The sequence below is a fragment of the Ctenopharyngodon idella genome, chromosome 17 (assembly GCF_019924925.1).
Source record: "Ctenopharyngodon idella isolate HZGC_01 chromosome 17, HZGC01, whole genome shotgun sequence".
NCBI classification, from domain to species: domain Eukaryota; kingdom Metazoa; phylum Chordata; class Actinopteri; order Cypriniformes; family Xenocyprididae; genus Ctenopharyngodon; species Ctenopharyngodon idella.
In genome coordinates, this window is record NC_067236.1 from 35231579 (window position 1) to 35258428 (window position 26850).

General features: G+C 36.2%; 1 protein-coding gene, 2 long non-coding RNA genes and 1 pseudogene across 13 annotated transcripts in view; 3 read left to right on the forward strand and 1 right to left on the reverse strand.

Annotated features, from left to right (window-relative positions):
* LOC127499176 (protein NLRC5-like) overlaps positions 1-26850 on the reverse strand; it is a 784214-nt gene that overhangs the window by 430413 nt on the left and 326951 nt on the right. The gene's annotated exons all lie outside the window — the stretch shown is intronic.
* The window catches only part of LOC127499183 (tetratricopeptide repeat protein 8-like), a 370710-nt pseudogene that overhangs the window by 282068 nt on the left and 61792 nt on the right, over positions 1-26850 (forward strand).
* LOC127499188 (uncharacterized) overlaps positions 1-26850 on the forward strand; it is a 127607-nt gene that overhangs the window by 64552 nt on the left and 36205 nt on the right. The window lies entirely within an intron of this gene.
* LOC127499193 (uncharacterized) lies at positions 8415-9998 on the forward strand. The gene is made up of 3 exons (XR_007926070.1): positions 8415-8472; positions 8909-8982; positions 9290-9998. It is a non-coding gene; the product is annotated as an uncharacterized LOC127499193 (long non-coding RNA).

The window sequence follows — 26850 nt, forward strand, 5'->3', positions numbered from 1 at the left end:
AATTTAACACCTGTAGCCCAACCCAAAAACTCTGTTACATTCTTGGCGAAGAAGCCAAATGTTCCAATATAACTGCAAGATTTGTATCATCTCCTGAGGGACAACCAGAAAGAAACAAACAGCCAATAAACACACCCCCATTAGACCTACACACATGTATATAATGTAGATAATGTTCAAATTCTAAGTTCAGTTGTTACATGATTTCTGTATTAGAATCTTTTTTATTTATTATTTTTATAATTATTTTTATTATTTTGTTACTACTATTATTTTTATTTAGTTTATTATTTTCTCTACATAGGCTTTACTCAGATGTTCTGTTGTTCTAAATATTTTTCTATGTTGGTTAAATGCTTTAGCAAGACAAAATGTTTTTTTTTTTTTTTTTTTTTTTTTTTGTCATGCCAATAAAGCTATCTGAATTGAATATAATTGAGAGAGAGAGAGAGAGAGAGAGAGAGAGAGAGAGAGAGAGAGCGGGTCAGTATCGATCAACTTCTCTCTCTTTCTCTGAACTCCGATGAGAGATTAAACAGTCTGATCCAAACACAGATCCAGAAGCTCATCAACAATAACATTCAAGTATTAGCAAATACATTTGAATATTTCAAGACAGTGTAAAAATAAAGAAGCATTTTGTCGCTGTAGTGTGTACGTCGCCCTCTGCTGACAGAAAACAAACGAACAACAACAATTATGTTTTGTTTTTTTATTCGGCCAAATTTCATTAAAGGGTTAGTTCACACAAAAATTATAATTCTGTCATTTTTACTCGCCCTCATGTCGCCCGTAAGACTTTCGTTCATCTTCGGAACACAAATGAAGATCATTTTAATAAAGTCTGTAAGATTTCTCCCTCCATTGACAGTAAAGAGTATAAAGACCTCATTAAAGTACTCCATGTGACTCCAGTGGTTTAACCACAGTTTCATGAAGCGACGCGAGGGCTTTGTTTGAGCAAAAAACAATTTACGACTTTATTTACAAAATATTAATTTCCAGCGCGTTCACGAGAGCACCACTGCGCATGCTACTATTCAAACGAGATTTTATTTATTTATTTATTTATTTATTTATTTATTTAATTGCAGCAAGCAATGTTGTGTCTAAAAAGACGTTTACAATACAATTAAACAATTTTAAAAAATATGGAACATTTTACAACTTAACATAATAAAAATATAAAAAATATAAATAAAATAAAATGTTTTTTGGTTTATAAAACAACCTGATTAATTGTCGGTTCCATAAATTTCATGTTTTCTGTAAAGCACTTTGAATTGCCTTGTTGTTGAAATGTTACAAAATATACAAAATAAACTTGCCTTGCCAAATCAAAATCTCATATTTTCATATCATAATTATCAAAAGATTAAAAGATATATGAGGCTTTCATAACAAATAATAATAGGTTGCACAGGTTTCATGTTTACCCCCTTGTATTTAGATAATTAGAGAGTTTTAGGGCACAAGGAAACACTACAGTACATGTGCATGTAGCATGTTAATCTAACACAACATGGCTTACTCTGAGTCTGCACTGTTACCCGCTAAAATGTCACGGTTCCTACACATGATAACAAATAATGTACATAAATAATGAACACATGTCAAAATGAAAAACACAGATACTTGAAAGACCAAAAGCAGGAATGAATTTGCTTTAACATTTGCTGTTGCTTGCTCTCCGACAGTTGTAAAATGGCGGAAATGTTTATCGCGAGATCTGGCAACAGTGATCTCTACTAACTTTCAAGTGAAAACGCGCTAAGCAGATAAACATCACATTTTCATTTTTGGGTGAACTATCCCTTTAACACTATTTTGACTACACTCATTGCTGGTCTGAATCAGGGCTGTAGCCAAGCCGTAAAAATTAGACTGCCTCGATTTCGCCGGGTGGACTAAAAGCAGACTGCACATAGCCTATCCAATTCAGAGCTAAATCATGACTACAGATAGACCATGTCATGAAATGACACTTTACATCTTGTAGATATCATTAACATTGCAAACATGATGGGATATCAACCATCTCATGCACTTCCTGTCCAAAAAATACAATAAATCAGGATTGACTATAGGTGGGCTACAAATAGCCGGTCTGACTACGAGCTAAATCGTGGCTACGCACAGCCTACACACAGAACATGTCAAAGATATGAAACCAAACACCTTGTAATCACTGTTGACTTTGCTTACATGATGGAATATCATACATCTCGCAAGTTATTTTGGCAAAAACGACATGTAACCAAATTAAAGATTATTGTGGCTAAAAGTGGGTTACTCATAGCCGGACTATATCGGGTCTATAGTTAACCGAGACGGTGAAATGACGGCTATTGCTTGCTGGGTAAGAACAAGAACAACTTCAACATTTCAATGTAACAATGGATGACATCAAAATATAAATAATGAAGGACGACAAAGGCATAAATTAGGGGAAGGCAATCATTAAAGAAAAAGAACAAAAATACATAGTTAATAAAGCAATTTACATAACATTCATCAGATTATTTTACAGATTCATAAATTTGACACTTTTTGTTGTCAATCTTTTTTAGTGTCGTAATTAAATAGTTAAGGTCACAGAGAAAGTGGTTTAATTTGGGCAGTGTTGAGGAAAATTTACATTTATGAATGTAATATTTTGCCAATAAAATAACTAAATTTCCTATATATTTTATATTTTGTTCACAATGTGAAAAATAACAGAATATATCACACATAGTTAAATCAATGACCAAATTGGATTTCGAAGCCAAAAAATTTGACAAATAAGACCAAAATTCTTTGACAAAGAGGCATTTGAAGAAAAGATGATCAATTGACTCAATACTAAAATTACAAAAAATTACAACTCAAATGTAGTTTGTTAACTTTATAAGGTAAGAGCCATGCTTTTTTCCAATTAATCTTATCTATTAAAGAATTCCAGAAATATTTTCCCCTCGGACTGATTCTTTTTCTAAACTGAAACACATTTCTTATAATTTTGTTAGTACATTTTGGGTCACAAATACTCTTGTCTTCAACCAAAAATATCTGTTCACTCATTACAATCTCTTTAAATGATAAGTGACATCTCATTAAATGAACAAGACCATTAGGTATAGCTTTTACCATTGTAAGAAATTCCTTATGGACAACCGGACTATTCAAATGAGCTTCAAATGTGGAACATTGCAGTGTGACATAAACCTGAAAGAATCAGATTAATTAAAACCATACTGTAAAAACACTGTACATTTTTTAACAGTTTTAATTTATTTTTCCTGCTATAATAACTTAATTGCACTTTGGACCACTTTTACTGAAATGTTGAAAACTCATCAAGAGGAAAGGACAGAAATTATTAAGACATTAAATAATGAATAAATCCTGATGTTTGGGGGAGGGCCCAGATGATCGAGAAATGTCAGGCCCTGACACAAATGGTGCACTTCATAGAATTTGAGATATTAGAAAGTTGTTAAACTAATTCTGCAAGGCAAATCATTTAATAATGCACACAGTATTATGAATGCATAAGGGAATGTGTGTAAACAGGACAGATGCAGTGAGTTTATATCAACACAGATCCTGGGCCGCATTAATGCATGATCTGTTTCTAATTTTAATATCTGAATTGTTCCATGAGATGGTTTTGTGGGGGGAAAGTTGTGGTTGTAAACCAGTTTCCAGGCTAACAAAGCTTGTTGATGAAATCTGGCCAGTTTAACAGGTAATTTACCAGTGGAGTAATTACATTTCATCAAAAAAGAGAGGCCACCTGTCACAGTCAATAATTCAGGACTTCAAGACCCCCATCACTCCTTTTGTTTGCTAAAATATATTTCTTCAGTTTGTGAGATTTATTACTCCAAATAAAATCAAGAAAAATCTTCTCTATATGTTTGGAGGTGTGATTATCTACAGCTAAAGACAGGGAAGGGTTCACAAATCTGGATAATCCTTCTGTTTTGGATAAGAAAACTGCCTAAAATTGATAAATCTCTTTGGAGACAATTATTAAAAATATATTTTGTTTTCAATAACCGTTGAGAAAAATTCAGAAACTGTCTACTAATTACATTTTTCGTTATATGAATCCCCAAATATTTCACTTCATTTTTAATCGCTATATTTTCAATTTCAGTTTCTACAGTGTCAAATAAATAATTTCACACTCAGATAAATGAAGTTTGAGCCCAGAAGCGTTAGAGAAGGCATTAATTGTAGTTAGACTGGAGAAACTTGCTCTTTATCCTTCAAGAATAAAGTATCATCTGATAATTGTGAGATTCGAATCTCTCTGTTAAAGATATTCAGGCCAGCAAAGTTATTATTGTGCAAAATATCTATGGATAATGTTTCTACAACCAATAAAAATAAAAAGGGGCTCAAAGGGCAACCCTGACGTATTCCACGAAGAATAGGAAACCTTGGTGATGAACGTGAATTTAAAATTATACAACTATCTACTTCTTTACAACATTTGAACAATATTTATGAATCTTGAGGGAAATCCAAAAGCCTCTAAAGAGTTCATGAGGACCTGGTGCTTTACAGTGTCGAAGGCCTTATAAACATCGAGGAATAAGATAATTGAATCAGACTTGATTTCATCTCTATAATCAATAAGATCCACAACTAATATGACGACCTTTCATAAATCCATCTGTGTTTCATTAATGATATGATGTAAATGTTGCTTTAATCTCTTGACGAATATGGAAGCAATTAATTTATAATCAAAAGAAGAGTAATAGGACGCCAATTATCAATTATAGTTGCATCTTTTGTCTGGAATGAGAGATATCAGCCCTTGTTTCATAGTAGGAGTCATTGTTCCATTTTTTGCATCTCTAATTTCATTTGAGGAAACAGGAGCCTCACATGATAAATTCATCACTTTTTTGAGATCAACCCGATCACGCCAAAGCGTGTCAAACACACGCTGGTCCACTAGAGGAAGCGCGTCAGTGTCACGATTTGCCTTCTCTAGGCGTATGGTATTTGGGGTAAAAAGCGCCCCTGCTGTTGGGGCAAAAGGCACAATAATTAACATGATAATGAACAGCTGACTGACTTTTCCATTTCTTGACATGACATGGTTAGATTCAGATGGAAAATAACATATATCAAATTAGGTATCCATCTAAGAGATAATACCCATATTGATAATGAACAATGGACAATCATATTTAAAAAATATTATATTAATCATATCATAATAAAATATCATTTATTGTTACTACTGTAAATCTATTAAATATTATGGGATCTCCTTCAATGCTTTCAGAATCTTTATTTTTATTCAGATTTAGCATATGAATGATGCATTCACCTCATATATCAGGACACACTGCTTTCTCCTAAAGGAAAGTACATGTAAGTTCAAGTGCATGCTTTTAAAAGGAAAAAGTATCGGTGTCAGTGATATTGGTCCTGTATTTACTTGGAATGGGATCAATACCAAAGTTTGCAGTATCGCCCACCCCTAATGTGCAGTAACATTAGATCCTTTCTCCGTGTCTAGTGTACTTTCTGTTCTGTGGTGAACGACAAATCCAGGAAGTCTTGCTGCAAGAGAATTAACTGTTTTTTTGGTCCTTTGTCCAACAGCTCCTGTCCTTATCTACACCCTTTACCCCTTACCTCCACCTACTGAACCAACGGCTCTTTTAAGAGTGACTTCTATATCCTCTTACTGTCTCTCTCTCTCTCTCTCTCTCTCTCTCTTTCTCTCTCTTCCAGAAGCCCTGGTGTCTTCAAGTAAGTATTGTTATTCTATCCTTTATTTTTCTTTCACCTTACTGTCTCTTACTGTCCATAACACTTAGCCGGCCTTTTTGTTTTTCCTATAGCCTCCCTACACCCATCCTCAGTCTTTATTTTTTGTCTGATCATGCTTTTATCTTCCTTTCCAATATAGTATCGTTGAAATGGACACGACTCCTTTTGAGTCGGCTGAGGAGGTTCCCACAGCAGTTACCCAATCAAACTGCTCTCAACATTCATTTGGTAAGATGACACCTTACTGTAATTAAGCAAGTTAGCAACAATAAGCATGAAAGGAATGATTATTTTCTTATTTCTGTCTTTCAGACTGTGAGATGCAGAAATTGCAGGACATTCTGACCTCATCAGATGTTCAAGGCACAAAGTGTCCTTCAACATCCACATCATGGTGCTTGTGTCAATCTGCAGCCCAAGATGAGTGGTGGAAAGCAAGATCTGATCACATCGACTGCTTGCTGTCCTGCAATGTGGTTCCAGAAAGGAACTGCAGCCACTGCACATCTCCTGCCATCATTCGCTGCATGCCACAAGAGTGTCTGTGTATGGACTGAGACAGACATAAACATGAGAAACTCTCCCTCCATAACAGGGAGTCCTGCATTGAAGGAATTTACAAGCCCATTGAGCCAACGGTGAGCTGTGTAAAAAAAACATGGCAGATATTCACTGTTCAATCAAGGTAGAGATTATTTTGGTAAAGTGGTTAAAGTTATAGTTTATTTATTTATTTGACTTTTATTTAAATTACCATCTTAACCGGACATATTTGAATGCTTTCTCACTAATTATTGAACTTCTCTTTCAGTGAGATCTGTCCATTAATGCACTTGTGACCCTGCAAACATCACAGAATCAGTTGGCCGAGCAATAATTTTAATTTGCATAAATGGTATGAACTATGGTTTTATATTTTAATTTATTTTGTCCCTTTGTGTGTTACAAACAAGTATTGTTCTACTGTTTGATTTTAGGTCGGTATGATTTGCACTTGCCAAACTTGCTGTGCAGATTATGTCTGGCACATTGGACACCTGACATGAGCGACCTAATAAGATTGGCCAGCATCTGTGAATGCTGACACTCTGTTTTCAGTGGATGTCTTCAGTACATTTGAAGAAATGAAAACTGTTGCACCCAGTTTATCGAGACAAGGTTTTTTGCGGATGTTGGACAGGAGGACTTGTCACTTTGGAAGGGTAAGATCAGTGTGGATCAAGGTTGCCATAAGTAGAGTTGGGAGAATATTAGTGTAGCTATTTCATTTTACTCTTTACTACTCGAATGTACAGGCTGGGAAAACACATGGAGACGTATTCCAAAGAAGCTATATGGAATACACATTCTGCCAGTTCCAGTGTGAGAAAATGGCCAGTGTAGAGCACTTCACCTGCCCGGCATGTACACCCAACATGCTTGTACCGAAAACAGTACCGATTTCGTCAGTCAAAAGGGTTAGTTGTTTTACAATTGTAGTTGTTTTATTTAATTTGAAATTAACAGAACAAATAATGTCTGACACTGTACATCTTTTTTTCTTATTCTATCAAGGTCAGAGGAACCATATTTTGATGGCACCTTCATTGCCAAGGACACTGATGTTCACCATTTTGTTGATGAGATCAGGAGTAAAATGAAAAGTGTTAGTAAAATATACAGTGTTGCACCTTTGATTTAAATCCACAATTTGAAATGTAGGATTGTTTCTTTATTAAATAGTTAATGTATCCCTCAAGACCAGTTGGTGTAAGCTTATATAATACAGACTAGTATCTTAGTTTGTTACAAGCACTTTAAGCAATATGGTGCACTCTTTCAAGCCATCTTGTGTTGAAATTGGATTTGGATATGGGTGTGTGTGGTGGAGCCCAAAGTGGATAGTTAGTAGCTCGGTCATTCATTATGTAATAGCAGATCTCTGTAATAGATAGTGACTGTGAATGCAGTTTGTCACCCTGCCTTTCGACTCATTTGTGTAGCTGCAGTAGATAAAGCGGAAGATGTGCCTGAGCCCTGACTAAACCTTAAGTAGTAGTTTGAAAGTAAACCTTTATTACAAAGATGCCAGTTGGTGTGATGTACCTGACTATTTGTGGAAAAATTTCAAATTTCAGTTTTAGCCAGAATTATTTTGTCATGCAGAGGGATCTGTGGAGCCAGTCAGAGGTCTGCTGCACGTGAAACTGCCAGAAGAGCAGGCAAACTGGATGAAGAGGGCCTTGAGGTGGTTGTTTGCAGACACAGAGAGCTACTCAAGGCTCTTAACATGAACAAGGGGAAATATTTGCCTATCCACTGTTCCTGCAGAAGGAGCTCCAAGCAGCCACAAACGGACAGCTCTACTGCACAGATATTGCTTGCAAGTATTGGCCCTACCTTGAGAAGCTGTCAGTCTCCATGTTGAACTCAGACCTTTACTGCAGATGAGATCGTTCCTTTCTGTCATGCCAAGACTCATTCAACCAAGTGTGAGGTGCTGCATATTCGTCATCATTTGAAATTGTATCTTTATTACTTAAATAATACACTGTATATGATTATAATATAAGTGCCACACTGATTTGCTAGATAATCTGGAGTGGCAAAAATCAGGAAGGTGCTGCACAACTGCAGGGGAGGAGGTCGAGATGATAAACAGTTACCTGTCTCGTTGTGCCCTCACAACCAAGAACATGACAAAATCTGGTAATTGTTGCTTATTTATATTATTTTAGGAAACCTGTCTTTTGTTCTTTCTTCTTTTTATTATTTTTATTCTTTCTGTCTTATATTTTGTCTGAGATTGCATAAGAGAAAGCTGTAAATAGTGTAATATGACAGTACATTAATAACACTGTATAACATCTCTCTTAAATTAAAACTCCATTGTCAATGCATGGATGAACTGAAATACCATGAGCATTAATGGGACTTTCCTCCATCACATAATTTGTTGTTAAAAGCCAGGAATGACATGCTAACTGTCCATGATATTGGGTGAACCGCCTTCATCTTGCATTATCCAGCAGATCCATCAAGGTACAGTTTTATGTTATGTCTGAGTTACGTCTACAAAGCTTTTCATGATTTTTCTCACTTTTTATGATTGTAAACTTTGTATGATTTTTTTTTTTTACAACAGACTTTCAAAAAGGCTGAGGCTGAGTCTCAGAGACTGGAGGATTTGAGCAGTGAACTGGGGTGTCCTGAGAACAGGTGCATCATGGGTACATGATGTCAGACAATGGGCTACTGATGGTACAGTATTTTATGGACATTCTTCTAAGTAGTTTATTAATATTGCAGTGTGATCATCAGTTCTATAACTGAGAATCTTTGCCATCCATAAGGATTTGGGCGTGTCATCTTGTTTTGTTTGCTATAAACTTGTGGGCTTGTAAACTCCTTTGAGACTGTAAACAGTGATTTGGGGCTTTAAATTAAACTTGAACTTGAAACTCTTTAAATGTACAGCCTAAAAGACATCAGAATCATTTTCTTGTAATATTGTTGTTGCTTTAAGATTCTGTAGGTACCAGATGTGATGACCAACATAACCTTCAGAAATCAACTGAACAACTGTTTCTTGGTGTTCATCAAAAAAAGCCTTTATAATCAGACTGGTATGTTGATAACTCATCTAATATTTTTGTCATTTTTATGTCTTATCTGGATTATTTTGGTATTAACATGTTTTCAGGTCCTTAATGTTAAAATGTCTTCCATGTAATTTTACAGATATTACAGTTTTTTAAGATTGCTTACACACTAAAATGAAAAATAACACACAGTTACTGAAAACTTATACTCAAGGAGCAAAACCTCAGCCCAGATCTGCACTATAAGCACATTCTCAGCCACACACTTTTTGCAAAACACTAAACACACTTCTCTACATTAGACACAGAAATCTAACATAATGTCACTTCTTTGTCATTTCAAGACACTGCTTTCCAAAATACCGCCCCTATAAACCAATTGATCAAACATGGCTGTCAGGTGTTCAGACACTTAGGTGCGTAACTGTAAACTCAACAATCAGGTGTAAGTAGCCTACGATAAAAAGGCAAAAGGTGAGTTTATGTGTCTTCAATGTTGCAGTAAGAGGGAGAGGGAGAAACATCATTGGCCACAGAGCTATTTTGAATGTCCCGGGACAACGTGGTGGTAACATCACAATATATGTTGCAGTCACGCAGAATGGGGTCCTCCACCAGCATGCCAACTTAGACCCTTACAACACAGCCCACATATTCACATTTGACGTCACACGTCACAGCAGAAGACCAAATAGATGCAGAGCAGATGAGATACATTGTCATATGGGACAATGTAAATTTCCACCTATCTGCTCTGGTCCAAAACTGGTTTCATAAGCATCCACAATTTTCAGTCCAATACCTCCCACCATACTGTTCCTTCCTTAAACCCATTGAGGAGGGTTTTTTTTGTTTTGTTGTTTTGTTTGTTTGTTTTTTGGCATGGAAGGTTTACAATCTCCAGCCCTATATCAGGATATGCCTCATTCAAGCAATGGAGAAGGCCTGTGACCGAACTGATGCAGGGTCTGTGAGAGGATGGATTCGCCATTCAAGAAGATTCTTCCCTCGCTGTCTTGCGAGAGAGGACATCGCCTGTGATGTGGATGAAGTGCTACGGCCAGATCCAGCTAGGCCAAGAGATGATGCTTAGGTGTTTTTTCTTTTTTTTTCTTTTTTACAGTGTGGTGAGAAATTTTTTTTTTCATCAATGTGCAGTATTGATCTTGTGTTTTTTTTTTTGTCAATATATTCATGTGCATTACTCTAACAATATCTCTGAAAAAAATCAAACCCAGACTATATCATTAGAAAAGAATAAAAGTGTTTAAGATTGAGCACAGCAGTGTGTAAATGAATCAAACAGAATCAGAATGTTTGAATCATGTGTGATCCATACGGTGTCAAAGTTGGGTTTTGTTAAATTAATGTAAAGTTTTGAATGAAGTGTTTGATTTTGCAAAAGAACTGAGGTGTTCTGCTACTTGTGTGTGGATCTGTGAATTGTGTGTAGTGTTTTGACAAAATGAGCCTTGTTTTTAAAATTGTGCTTAAGCAATCATGAAAACTGCAAGCCTATTATGCCTTTTAAGTCATTCATTTTTTTTTTCACGTTTTGATTTATTAATTCTTAATTCAGATACAAGTTTTAGTATTTCATTTAACTTTCTGAAATCTGCATACACATGCTTGTGCATCATCTTTTCTGTGTTTTGTAAGTTTCATAGACAGCAACAAAATTCGACACTTGCGTCAAAGAAAATTGTGGGAAAAGATCAAGCAATCAATCAAGCTCTAAAATGAGCAGGTGCCAGATGAGGAGCGCATCGTTGAGGAGAAGGTGGAGAGCGAACTCTCTGTGGAGGAGAAGACAGTCTAATATGGCCGTATCATTTCCAGCACTAGGTCTTCCTCAAGCTTCGGTCTCTTGTGAGTTCGGCTGCAGTATTTCCTAAGCAGCTGAGTAGAAGTTCTTACAATAAAGAAACGAGGGAGACAATCTTTAGTGTGTGTGTGTCTTCCTAACCTCTTACACCTTCATAAGATGACTTTTTGAGTGCAAAATTTTTGCACTCTGTTCCAGGTCATGGGATGTACACTTGCTTGTGTTTTTCCTGCTGTTTATAATGTACAGGTCAAATTTGTATTGAAGAGATGTTATTTGTGTGACTTCAGAATCCAGTGTTGTGGCAAAAAATCAACACTGACTCCACTGCATAAGAGATAAACACATCCAATTGTCTTTAAAGGTTTTATTTCTTGCAAGAAAGGTCAGACAGTCATACAGAAACACAAGTAGCTGCAGAGTGTAAGACAAAGAACGAAAGCTTCCCCTCACTTTTATATCTCTGACCTCCAAGGCTGAAGCCTCTGTCCTTTTACCATATTAGGAACATGTTTACCACTTCAGTGTTTTTCCACTTGTCACCCAAAGAATGCATACTTAAACACTTCTGAGAATAACAAAATCATTTAACCATAAGCATATAAGTAAAATCATATGGAAATTATACAGAAACTCAAAATGTCCCCCACAATTCCTCCCTTTTTATCATTCATTGATAACTAATCACTACATCTACTACAATGCTTCACTAAGGTAAAAATGCATATCTTCTCAAAAAAATATGAAAACAAGCAAATTTACGTTATTACATCACATTTATACTCTTCATCTCTGATTTTCATACAAACAACAAATTAAGGTACATCGCCCAATCATAGAACTAATGATAACATCCTTCATTTTACAGACATATAGCATGTACCATCTTAGTTGTATAACATCTTTTCACAACAGATCTATTTTGTAGCCCACGATGTGTCATTGTCGAACCTCAGTGGTGATTTGGAATTCCTTGAGCTGATTTCACCTGTACACAAACCTTAGACAGGATAGAAGACATTTCTTTGCAATAGTTCAACATGTCATGTTCACACAATTCAGTTGATGCCACTCATTGTTTAGCCTCCTCCATTCCCAAAAATGGGGTCTTCCAACCTAATTTAAAATTTTCAGGCATATTTTCAGCCATACATTCATTAATTACCATCCCCCTTTTTGATGCATTTCCCATCAAATTATCTTAGTGGTTTGAGAAATGTTTCTCTAAACAACATTTGCCATCAACACTAAACTAAACTCCATCTTTAATTCTGCAACCAGATTTCCTCCAGGTTCTCTGCCTCTGAACATGTTCTGTAAAGAGTTAGAATCATGGTTATTTTCAGATAACAGATTACACACAGTCTCCTGTGTCTGCTCCGGCACTTCCTACAGAAACAGAGACTTTTTGCATTAGTTTTGTCAGCACGAACAGAAATTCAAACCACATCACCTCAAAAATCGTCTACCACCCTGAACCAATTACGGGCGTCTGTGTAGATTGTCACAATTTTGTCAGTCATCAGTTTACCCATTCCAGTGAGGGTCACAAGCTCATCTGCTCATGCCAAATAATTAGAGGACAGCAGCCCTGAAACTAACACTTCACACTCCATGGTCACAACTTATCCTTCGCAATTCAGACCTATTGTTTTGTCTCTGAAGGCAAAGCCATCTACAAACAACACATCCTCACAGTTATCAAGTGGTTTGTCTAGCAGGCCAGGTCATGGTGTACAGACCTGATCAAGGATAGTCAAACAACACTGATGTTCCTTCCCATCCTCCTTCATACTGTGAATGTTACTGGGCTCTCTGGACAATTTTTATTGCCAGTGTGTCACTGTTTCTCTGCCATCAAGTCTACATTTTACATTTATCATCGTGACCACACATAGCTGGCAGTGTTTAAATTCAGACCCTCAGTTGAAGTTAGACAAGGGGTTTTAACCCATGGATGGCAATCTTCAATTTTCCAATTCCAATTTTCCATAAATGCTTAAACATACTAATCCAGAGAGTAATTCAAATCAACATCATAAATGACAAAAGTAGTCATAATTACCACTAGCAGACAGAGCTGGATATCCAATCCACATAAAGCTCGTCCCATGTTCTGTATCGTCTTTTTCATCAGATTCAATCAGAATTATCTGCTTGTCAACATTTGTCGTTTCACTTAACCCATCTGTAATGATAAAACACTCATTCCAGAGGTTAATGACATATACTCTCTTTGAGGACAGAATAGTTTCCCTAAACTAACACATACAAAACAATTCAGTCACCCTCACACTCACTCACACTAGACACACATGACTATAAACTGCTCATTTTCAAAGTTTGCTTTTGGTGTTAAAATCTAAAAAAAAAAAAAAAATTAAACTTCACATTTTTTTCCCCTGTAGTTCTTTACTTAGTTTTTACATGATCTCTTATCCCGTCTCAGAACTTATCTGCTCATGTTAATTCTTTTCTACAAAAGTCAGCTGGGTTGTTTTTGTTCTAATCTCATTGCTTTGTTTTGTTTAAGCTTTACAGACAGACAGAGTATCATTGCCTCCACCCCAGCAGTCTCTCTCTCACTGCACAAATAATCTTTTCAACAGCCTCACAAGACTGTAACTTAGACTAGGAGCATTTTTAAAGTTATCTTTAGGTTAAATGTTGAATTCACTTAACTTTCTCTTGAATCTGCAAAATCAGTCTTCATCTTTAGTCCCCACCATGTCTTGGAATTTTCCTATGCCATGTCTAATGACCTGCAGGAGTAAAACTATGATAGAGACATATTAGTTCAAAGTCAACACAGCCTCATGAATTCAGGGATTCATCGTAATGCTGAATCCTAAACGTCTATACCAGTTTTTGCCCATAAGACAACCAACATCATGTTACTAAATTTTATGGTCTCCCCAGAAATTATGGACAATCACCCCATGGTCTCAGTTGGCTCTTGAAAGCTCATTCCCATCAGCTCTTTATAAGTAATCTCCTTTTCCTCAGGGTCTTGTCCCCTGACATAGTTGCTTGTCACAATGAAAAACAAGCCATCCTAGTAATGCGGTTTCTGGTGAGTGGTATAGAGGAACATTTTTGGGTCAGACTGCTGTACCTTTCACAGGTCATCCCCCCTTAATGATGCTGCTGGCCTCACAGACATCCGCTCCACTCTCATACCCATCTCACATTAAACACCTCCCTTCAGGGTAGATGCCCAGTGGCGGCGGTGACCCCCTGCCTTAGGTTGTCCCCTGTCTGGCCAAAGAGGATCTTACCCGTCATTGAGAAATCACCTCGTGCACACTGGTAACCACTCTTTCCCATTATGAAATCTTTGACAGTTTTCTTCAACAGAATCAGGTGTTTTCTGGAGCTTAGGGAAGTTGCATTCAAGAGCCACCAGAGCCATTGGACTGCCTAATAGTGTTAAAACATGGAGACAGGTTAATGACAGCAGTATTTAATCACTAAAATCATTAGACATTCTCAGCAGCAACATAAAAATGCTGAGATTATACTCAGTGAATTTAGTTTTCACAATTGTCCATTCAGTGTAGTGTTCTGCTACATCTGTAACTCGAGCCATCGGCCCTGCACATGGTGGTGACAAAGATCAGACAAAAAGTTGCTGGTCATAGAGGAAATTCCTCAAAATAGTCACTTCTATCATTCAAGGTCTGTATTACTAATTTAAAGACCTCTTTATACTCATTGAGTTTTCCTTTGACAAATTTAACAACTAATTGCCCTCTTCATGGCAATCATTTCTTTTAACATCTCTGTGTCCATGACTTTCAACTGAGACACTGAGCTTCACTATAAATAGCTTGTTATCACTTATGACACAAGCTCAGATAGCAGCTTTTAGCTGACTTTGAATGAGAGAGACTCTGAGGATTTCAGGACTAGTACACTGCCTTTTTATAACTTTTAACATCAAACTTTACTCTGGCCCAGCTTAAGACTTTGCCAGAAATGACATATGTATTCAAATAAACAACTGTGTTTATATTTGTCTTTTACTAACACATCAGGGAAATTAGAAATTACAAATTTCCAGTCAGGTTGAGTCTCTGTTACAACTGGCAGTCTCATTTTGCCATTGAAACTTTTGACCATCAAAAACCAAACATTTAGAAATTAAAGGTCCTAAATCATTTTAGTTATTTTACACTGTGATAGCGACGCACTCATCTCATAAAAACATATTTGAGACTGTTCAAATATTTTTCCATAAAGTGAAACTATGTTTTTTTCATAACATTAATTTTTGCTGCTATATTTCTCTTCATTATAGCCATTATCCCACATTCCTCTATCAAATAGTTAATCTGCAGATGCAAACTCTATTATCCATATGGTTTCTACTGTTTTGCAGAACCACAATGTTATTTTACCCATATCTCAACTACTAGGTTGCACTGACAGCCTTATAGCTGCTTTCTCCTTCAACCATTATTATATAAATTGTAGTTCTCTAGACATCTAATGTCATGCCTCTATTTAATGGATGCAAAACAAAACTTTTTTGTAAGTTACATTCAGTTCTCCTTCCCTACATGCCCATTCTTTCTGCATCGACATTCTTTTCCCTTCTGTCTGCTTCCTGCACCCGACAATCTCTTGTCTGCTTACATTTCACACACACACCGCTTTCACACAACATCCCCACATCGCAGTTCTCTTCTTCTCATTCTCTTACGACCTTAAGTCTTATGACACTCAACATTCCCTCTTCCCGGAAAATCATATTGTTTGATTAACTTATCTACATCTAGCCTGCATTTTTGGCCATACAATTTTCTCATTTGATAAAACACTGGTGCATCATTTTCTGCAAGCTTGCTCTGGGATCTCCCCATATTGGATCTCCCGACTCTTTGAAATTTCTGTGATGGTTTCTTGTCTTTTTCAGCAGGGCTGGCATGTGTTCATTTCAAACCCTGGATGAGACATTAGATTATTAAAATGTTAATATTTGCTACATTTCCTACTTTGTACACGAAGTTGCCTGGATCTTAAGTGTCCCAAGATCATCTTGTAGCCAGCATTAGGGTATCTGTGGTGTATTTCCACCAATATTCTGTCCAACTCCTCATTCGTAATGGAGGTGTACAAGTCACGTTTCCTAAAAACAAAGCACGTTTTAATTATAGTAAGGTATTACACACAAGTTTTACATAAAATTATATTATTTTAACAAATTCCGACTTCACTGCCCTTTAAAGCAATCACATTAGGGAGTTACTTTCACATAACCAACTTAACTGTAGTTAATATTCAGCCTAATATTTCGACATACTGTACATCAGTGTTTCTCAACCAGGGGTTCATGAACCCCTAGTGGTCCTTGACATAACGTCAGGCGGACCTTATAAAATATCTGAAATAAATATCCCATAAAATAAGATAATACATGTATAATATAACTGACTACATGAATATAGGACAAGTCGTAAATTACACTTGATTGCATTTGTTCGTCAAAAAGACATTAATGATACCAATGAGCCAATTTTATTCTGGGGTCCTTGAGGATGCTTCCAAATATGACGGGGGTCCATTACTCAAAAAAGGTTGAGATTCACTGCTGTACATAATACTATCAGTCATGCGATTGACCGCTATAGTTAAACGTGTGCAGGCCGCTCAAGGCATGGTAGCCGATTCTTTCCAAAAACATTTTAGGATTGACCTGCCTATCCATAATAAAACATTTTCTTTTACATACCTTAAACCATTATGTGCAAGTTTTCGTCGGACTGTCCTTAGCGACACACCAGTACATCTTGCTGTCTCTTCTGCTGGTACATCCAACGACTGGTGTTGTTCAAGAATGCTTGGAAGTACAACCATAGCGTGAGGGCTGCGGCATTCCGAGGGACTGAGTCGTTGAAAGACCTCATCAAACTTAACCCAAATCCTTCCTTTTATTGTACAACCACAATTATCCGCTGCGTTTGCAACGTCTTCCCTCAACTGTAAAACTCTTGTACATATAAAATGATAAACATTTTTTAAATGTATTGTTTTATTAAACTACATTCAAAAACAGGAAATAAATAAACAACTTTAAATATGTCTATTAATTTGCCCATATAAAAAGTGATTCATTTATATACATTTTTATGTTTGAATTATTAAATTAATTAATTGATTCTTCGTTTTATTTTTAAGTGGCACTCCTGGTCCTCCATAACGGTCCGTGTCCTGGTTAAAATTGCTTATTTCTCTGGATTTAAACATTCTTGGAAACATCTGGGATAATGTAAGTACACAAGTCAACAAAATATATAACACTGTTCTAGTGGTTTTTGGATATCATATTTTAATCCAATAATCCCACATATTGTGCCTATGATTCAACGCTTTAATGAATGCTACCACCATTTATTATTTTAAAAAAGACATACTAAATACATTAATACAAATGTAATACAAGTATAACTATAATACAACTATTGTTTGTAATCCAAACGTGAGATTGAACTGTTTTTTTCTCTCTCTCTCCATAATCATGAAAAATTAATCTTTCATTTGTCTTTGTCTCCCTCTGCTGGTAAAACACAAACACAAATATATTCAGGCTCTATATTTTCTCTGTAACAAAACTCCAACCTTTTTGAATTTATACAGTGCATTTATACAAATAAAATGGTTAATCAATGAATGAGAAACTGTAATTTGCTGCTCTGAAATAAAAGGTGCTTCACTGCCACCTCCTCAGGTCTGTCAGAGGATCGTTGAAATCTAAATGAAGTCTTAATTTATAACAGTGAAGTCACTGTATCTTCAGTCTGTTGATTCTGTTGACTGAGTCTCTGTAGTGGATCCTTATTCACCATCAGATGATCATGAGGAGATCAGACTGTCATGTGCTAAAATAAAACACAAACAGTCACATATGCAGTATGAAACATTACGCCTGTCACATCTTTTCCTAAGAAAACTTAGCACTAACTAGATAAGATATATCAATTCATTCTCACACATGATAATATAGCTTCTATCTGATGCTCAAAGTCACTTTACAAAATGTTATTTCTTTTTTACATCACAGACCCAAACTGTTTTAACAGAGGTGTGTCGACTCTTTATAACCACTGTACATGATTGTAAGTTATACTGTATTTTTCAACATGTCCTCTGATGTACATTCAGGATTTGTTTTGCTGTAACTTGTATTAAAGTGAAGAAATGTTTGCTAAACTTGTACTCTGTGCTGTGATTGGCTGAAGCAGATAAAGTGATTTTATGTTTTAAAAGCTGTTACAATTATGACAATATGACAATGTTTTTAGTGAGTTTATAATGTAATAATTTTTTTCATAATGTAAAAAAAGCTCAAGATTTCATTACATTTTGAGAAAATTGTTACATTATGAACATTTTATTACAATAATAATATAATACTTATTACATTATGTGCAGTTATTACATTATGAGTTGCTACAAACCCAAACCTCAGATTATCACACACACAGACACAGTTAAAGGGTAAAAGCTGGAAATAACATTAATATTATTTTCACAATCAGTCACAACACTATGAGCAGAATTAAACTCAATTTAACACAGTTTAAAGTTCAGAGACCTACAGAAACTGAAGCTGGATTTAAGACTCATTATCTGATGATCTCAGACACAATATTCACACACATGTGCTGTTACTGAACCTGGTACAATTTCCTTTTATTTCTAGTGAGTAAAACAGCCATTTAAACTTTATATGAAAATATGATGATGAAAATTGTTAGAACCTATTGTTACCTTAGTGTCTCCAGTTTATAATGTGGATCATTCTTCAGATCAGAGAGCAGCTTCACTCCCGAGTCTCCTAGTTTATTCACAGACAGATTCAGTTTTCTCAGGTGTGAGGGGTTTGATCTCAGAGCTGAAGCCAGAGCAGCACAACCTTCATCTGTGACACCACAATCCCTCAACCTGTAGAGAACAATGACACACTCTTCACTCTCTCAGATCAGATCAACAAGGAATTTCTCAAGATCACATTCAAACTAACAGTGTGATGATAAGGTGAGAGAGACAATGAGAAGAAAATGAATCAATTTAAAGATCAATAAAGTCAGTTTCCTCTGAAATCATATTCTTCTTCTTTTTGCCCCCTGAACACAATATTCAGATACTGAAACTCTGACATCAAATTCTACTACAGATTTATAATAGTGAATAAGAATAATTGATATGACATCTATAGCTCTCCTATCAACACACTGATGTGAGAATCACCCAAATACATTTTTCAGTAATACTTTCTATGAAGCCTGTGTTTATAATGCATTATAAGGATATTCTTAATGCATAATAATGCACACATAATGCCTTATAAACAACCTTATAATGTTGCATCATCTAATGAATATTCATAACAACTGTAATAATACTTAACTCTCTGTGGTTATAAATAAGAGTATGATTATTTATAACACATAATGAACATAATTTTATACACTTAAGTTATAGAGTAATATATATCCCATAGTTTCATATTTTAATTTCCCAAGTCTCATATCTTGACATTGTTTACTGAAGATCTGCACAGTATAATACTGCATCTTATGAGTGGAATTTTACTGCTTAAAGTGACTTGAGCGATGCCTACTGAACAGGAGAGCGTGTGCTGCATCGATTGTGATATTGTCATGCCACAGCTTGAAAGTCTGGATAATTCAGACGATGAGACGACACATGTATCTCACATCACCACACGCATGTGTCGTAGTGCTCTCGTGAGAAGGGGGAAGAGGGGAAATTGTTGAATAATTGTTGTTATTTTGGTTTTTTGCTGCACAAAGTATTCTCGTCGCTTCATAACATTAAGGTTGAGCCACTGTAGTCACATGATCTGTTTTAAATATGTCTTTATAACTTTCTAGGCATTGAAAGTGTAAATTAACTTGCTGTCAATGGAGGCCTCACTGAGCCATCTGATTTCATCAAAAATATCTTAATTTGAGTTCTGAAGATGAACGAAGGTCTTACGGGTGTAGAACGACATGAGGGTGAGTAATTAATTACATCATTATTTTTATTTTTGGGTGAACTAACCCTTTAAGGCAGTGGTCTCAAACTGCCGGCCCGCGGGCCATTTAAGGCCCCCACTCCCCCTCCACCCGGCCCGCAACTGATCTCAAAAATAAAACATAATCCGGCCCGCTAAATTATTATTATTATTATTATTATTATTATTATTATTATTATTCTCTAGTTGTCTCATACCATATTCCATATTCAAAAGAATGACATGATTCTTTTAAAAAGAAGCGCACGGGCAGATTTGATGAGAGCTGGTTCGGGGCTTTCGTAGTTTATTTGTTGTTTGGCTGCAAAGTGCGAATGCGAACCGAAAAGTAAAGTGGATGAGGAACACAGACAGTTTCAAGAAAGATGGACATTGCAGTAATTTTTTGTGGAGTTTAATGGAAACGCTACCTGTCTGATATGCAAAGAAAAAGTCGCCGTTCTAAGGGGCCGTTCACATATCGCATCACATAAGCGGCCGCGCTTCTTTCTCCTTCTTTCCAAAGCGCTTTCGCTCCTGTGGCGTCTGTCGTTGATATGCAACCATGAGCTGCGCTCTCCACGACAAAGAATATACACTAACAAGAAGCGACACTCAATAGAACGTTCCATTGAAACACCGGCGCCCAGCAGCGGCCCTGCGTTTCCGCCATTTTGGGGTGAAAGCGAGTCGGCAGTCCACTAGTTTCTATGGCAAGATCAGATGCTTTGTTAAAAAAAAAGTACATTAAAGCTGAAATCCAACCAGAATGATGACAACACAGAATAAAATACTATCACTAGTGATCATCAAATCCTCTTTACAGTTTATTTTACACACTTTGTGTTTAAGTCTTCCACTTTTTTCACAAAACCTTTGGGTTAAAATTCTTTAAAAGGCTTATAAACACTGAATTATTACCAACATATGAAATTAAATTAAGGACATGCATCAGAAAAATTGGGAATGTTGGACAATAAATAAATGTAACAGCTTGATTTTGCAGTGTTGTCTAATGTCCGTTAATGCAAAAGTGTCCAAAAGTGGGAATTATGCGATAAGGGACACAGCAATGCATCATTATGTTTGTAGCGTGATCCATTAAAACGTACTATATATATATATATATATATATATATATTTCAATTCAGACCTAGATATTGTTACTATTACTCCACTAGGTCTGAAATATATTGTTCGCTGCAAACATGATGATCTTAAATTTATTAATTATTAATTTACTATTAATAAATGTGTAAAGTTGCATAAAATGGAAATACTCAATAAAGTAGGCTAACTATGTTACCTCAGATGGTTGAATAGTTGGATTCCAGAACCGGTAAAATAAAACGTATATAAGACATACAACATTTACTGTAGGAGCCATACAGTTTACTGGTGACTTAACTTAAAAAACTGTTCTATTGCGCTTCTCATTCGCCGATTTTGGGTGAGTAAGATGTGAAGGATTCTATGGTCCAGTTAGTATTTTCAGCCCATAATGGTGGCCGCGCTACCGGAGCGCCATCTAGTGGCTGTTACCCAAAAAATATCAAAGTGTCACCTCTTGGGTTCTATACTCTTTGTCCACGATGACGAGGAAGTTTCAGCAAAAGAAAAAAATGATTTCTAGTCCTTGCATTAGCTCTACTACTAGATATATTTATGGAGATGAGAAATAAAAACCCGCCCTGTACAGCTATGATCAGCTGTTCGGCTGAGCTTTCGGTGTTGTTACGGAAAGGCCGAAGCTCATCGGTTGGTTCTTGTCACATGACCTGCGGTGCACTTGTGGCATTCTGAAAGATGTTTTCATCTCGCCGCGGCATAGGCGCGCCTGGAAAAACGAGCGCGCCGCACCGCATGTGTGTCGCGACCACGTCGCTTCTATTATGAGCGCGCTTGCTCAAATTATAGTAAAAGCACTCGCGCAAGTCGCGAGCGTCGATTTGAACCACCGAAACGCGTCCGATGCTACCAATAAACATTACCGATGCTCAAACAGCATCTTGGGCAAATGTGGCTCAGCTGTGTGAGCAGAAGCGCTGCAGGTGTCTGACAAGAAATAAAATAGTGTACAAATGTATTCAGGGATTGCATTTGTTCAGTACAGTGTTGTTCAGTGCAAGATTTTGATGTTATTTAAGCTAAAATAAAGTAAGGGAAAATATTTGCACTAACTGTTAAAAACTAATACTGTATATAACAATGATAGAGACACTGCTGTTTACATTTCTTTAAGTATGGCAAAAATATTTTAGTAATGAAATTTGAAGTAAATGAGAAATAATGCAAAGGAAAGTAAATTTTCAGAAATGTTGTGCTTTCTTGTGCTTGAATGTTAAAATGGCCCTCCTATGAGGTGTCAATCACAGCAACGGCCCCAGCCAATTTGAGTTTGAGACCCCTGCTTTAAGGACTTTACACTTGCTTGACTAAATGAAGAAAATGATTGACTTTGACTTGAGATCCAATGACTCGAGACTTGACTTGAACTGTCTGACTCGAGAATGACTTTATAACAAATAATTAAAATGATTTTTATCAAAGTCATCACAGCGAACACTTTAGTTTAGGGTCCAATTCTCACTATTAAAGTTGCTAATTAGAATGCATATTACTAGGATATTGGCTGTTTATTAGTACTTATAAAGCACATATTAATGCTTTATTCTGGGTGCGAACTACGGGGGAGCTAGGGGGAGCTCGGCTCCCCTTAATAAGACATGGGCTCCCCTAAAAACATGATTTGTGAAGTTTTGGGGGATCTCAAAAAATATTGACGTGTTATTTTGACGTGCAATTTCAGTTTTGTGTAATGTGATCATCGTGGATTATTATGTGTAAAATTGCAAAAATATCATTTCAATAAAGATATACATGCTATTCTTGTCATGAGCATCAAGGTGTGGGGGCGCTGCGGTGCAAAATCCACTCATGTTTAGTACATGTTAACTCGAACAGCAAAGGAAGCTGATCCCAGGCCTGTGTTAAGGTGAGGCATGTTATTCGCAATTATGTGTTTGGGTTGTTATAGCTCTGCGTGACTCGATGTATTAGACCTAATTTAACAGAGGAATTCTGGTATTCTTCTGTAGCCTGACGAGTAACTTTAACCGTTGTTCTTGTGAACTCAAAGACAGCCTGATGCTTTGTTTATAGACTATTTGTGGGTGGCTGTTTGTTGTTCCACCTATCAATTCGTGTCGATAATGTATAATAGGCTAAATCCTGTATAGTGATTTATCCTATATAGTGCTTGCATAAAGCTGTTATGTATTTTTGTAACTCATTGTAAGCCCTCTTTTGAGGCACGCGCAAGCGCACGAATACACGAATACTTTGGGGCTTCCCCCAAAGTCCATGGTATAGTTCAAACACTATGACCGCTTAATCTTAATATCTTAACATATCCAATACCTTACTAACTATTAATAAGCAGTAGAAATTGGATCCTAAAGTAAAGTGTGACCTCATCACAACATCAGTTGATGAACAAAATAAGCTACAGAACCAGCGAGGTCAGAGTTTGCTCAATCACGTGACGCTGCAAAAGCACAGAAAAAACATACAGTGCGGTGAGTGCGCTAAATACAGAGGGAAGAAGAAAATCATAGTTTCTGTTGGATATAAACACTTCGAAATGGACAATATTTATAAAAGGAGATTTGCAGCATAAAAACTGTTAAGGGATATCGATCGGACACGACCATCACAACCTCCAACTTCAAAAAGGAAAGCCATGTAAGCGAACCTGTTCGTTAGTTAATTTGACTAAATCTAGAGAGAAAAAAATGGTCAAAACAGCATGTCTTTATACAATTTATTTTTCAATTGTAGCTTAAGGTTGTCAATAGATTAAAATGATAATTAATGATGGCATGTTTTATAATTAACGTAATGTAAATTCGCTGACATTTGGCACGTTTTTTTGTAAATCATTGTGCTTTAATGCCAAATATTTCGCTCTTTCTAAAGCAGGGTCAGACATTATTAGAAATGACAGCAGAATTATTAAAATGCACCCAAAATTCAAGATATGGTGCAAAATGGCCCTAGTATGAGCTTTTTATATTTACTATATGATATTTAAGCAATATTTCCAGAATATTAGCACAGCTGCTAACGTGATATTAATTTTATACAATAGTTCAGTGAACTAAAGGTTAAAATTATAGTGACATTTTAGACATAATATTGTCAATATTCTCTGTTTTTGCTCTTTTTCTCCCAACGACAATATCTCAAACAAGCCACAGCAAAAGAGGCATGTGTCTCTGCAGCACCAACACACAGTGGTGTTTCCTTACTGAATGAATCCGGAGTTTTGAACAAATCGGTTCAGTGATTCAGTGATTCAGTCACTTGCTTCGTTCCAGAATGAATCGGCCGTTTTGAATGAATCAGTTGAATGAATGCTTCTATGACTCATTCATTAAGACAGTGATTTACTGCCACCTACTGGCTGTTTTAATTTCATAATTAAAAGCATAATTAATTTTTCCCCATCTCATTTTTTTTTCTATATTCAAAATTCTATATTAAAAAAAATTACCTCAACATTTTTAATGCTGTTGTAACTGCAGTGTAAAAAATTCCCTTTTGGTTAGAAAATGGTTAGAAAATATCCCTGAAAATCAATTTAAGAGGTCAAATATTGGCTCTTAATGTAAAGTTAATTTCTGTCACTTCCCTGTAGGTGACATTCCATAAAATATATATAAGCAAAGTTAAACATAATGACATTTACTAATAAACCAATATAATTAATGCATCACACTTGTGAATTCACCTTCAACATTTTTCATCTCTGATGGTCTGAGGGTGAGTAGATCAACAGCAGATTTTCATTTTGGGGTGAACTATCCCTTTAATTCTCTTCGCTCCTGGATTAAACGTTGTCAAAAGTTATCAACCAATCAGAATAGACCTCCACACCTGACCGATGAAAATGATACAGGAAATCTTATTATGTTTATTATTAAATTGTTGTGGAAATGTGAATGTACGCAGAGCGGCCTACGAACTCCTTGTGAGACTTGAAGCTGGCTTCTGCTGATGAAACTGCAAACTATTCTTCAGTAAAATTATCTTCAATTTATTATTTTTTTAACTCTGACTCCGGGTCTTTATTCATCATATCTGGTCTTTTGGGTCTTTAACTGTAAAATTCCCCTACAGTTAATGGTGGAGTGAATGCGAGCAATCATTCTTCGGTGACATCCTCGACTAACCAACAAACAAGGTAGGAAGCCGTTTTATTATTTTATTAGGGCTGTCTGGTTGAAAGGGTTGAGAGAACTGGGAAGTGAGACGGTGAGTTTACGTACACACTCAGACGTGAGTGTGGTACACCAGATCATTGGATACAGGCTGGTGTCACGCCATCAGAGAGAGATGGTGGGTGATAACTCCACTCCATTAAGGTGTTGGAGGAACACTGGAAGCCAGAGGCAGAAGGTGTTGAAATAACTCCTTCCTATTGAAGGGTAGGAGGTCACTAGTAAGCCGGTTTGCTACTAGTGTCTCATGAACCAAACTTTTCTGACTCTTCCATTCAGACAGGGGCGCCCCGAATTTAGTGATTCAGGAAGTTAGAGATTAAGCTTTTAGTTAAATATGACAAAATAGAGATAGGGATGGGGTTGGTTGGTCAAGGATGCATCAGGAACGATCCTGACGAAAATAAAGATTGTGACCCTAATTGGATTGGACCAGTATATGTAACTGTGATTTTGGAGTATACTTTGCAGTTTCATCACGCAGAAGCCAAAGCTGTGTTGTTCAAAGATCGCCGCCGCCATCTCTTTCAGGTGAGTATTAACTTTGACTAAGATATGGCTGACAAATTTTGAAACTTGATCAGTCCAGATACAGATAATGAGACAGAAGAGAGCAAACGCTGTAAGCAGATCTGCTCTGAAGCTCTCACTTAAAAGAAATTTGTTGAACTAATTAAGAAAATGGTTAGTCAGGGTTTTGATTCTGATTGGAAAGTTAAACAACAACTTGACTGGCTACAAACAAAGAAAGAACCAGAAAAATTCACATTTTTAGCTGTTTGTGCTTATTCATGGATTTGTAAAATGGGCGGGGTACCATTAACCCCTGATGGAAAAATCCCAGAAGTAACTGAGGGATGGTTCAATCTGATTACCCAATGTGATAAAGATGACATGGAGTGTTTTAATTGTGGTCAGCAGGGCCATCTCGCCTTTAATTGTAAATGCCCACCTAAAAGGTGTAGACAGTGTGGGAAACTTGGCCATATTCGCAAATATTGTAAACAAAAGAAAGAAAAGAAAGGAACAAAAAAAGAGACTTCCACTCTGTCTGAGAATGGGCTTGTGAAACTGAGAAAGAACATGAGATAACAATAAGGTCATAAGATTGTAGTCTTAAGGAATTCCTTTTGAAGGAAATATCTATAATAATAAGTTTTATATTGAATGGACAAATACAGGTTAATGTAAAATTACAGACAATAAATCTAAAACGTGAGTTACAAAAATATATAAAAAGTAAGTAGAGGATGAAAATAGGGATGATTGGATGTTCTGAAAGTTTCACTTTATGGAAAAATATTTGAACCATCTCAAGTATGTTTTGTAGTGTAAATAACTAAAATGATGTAG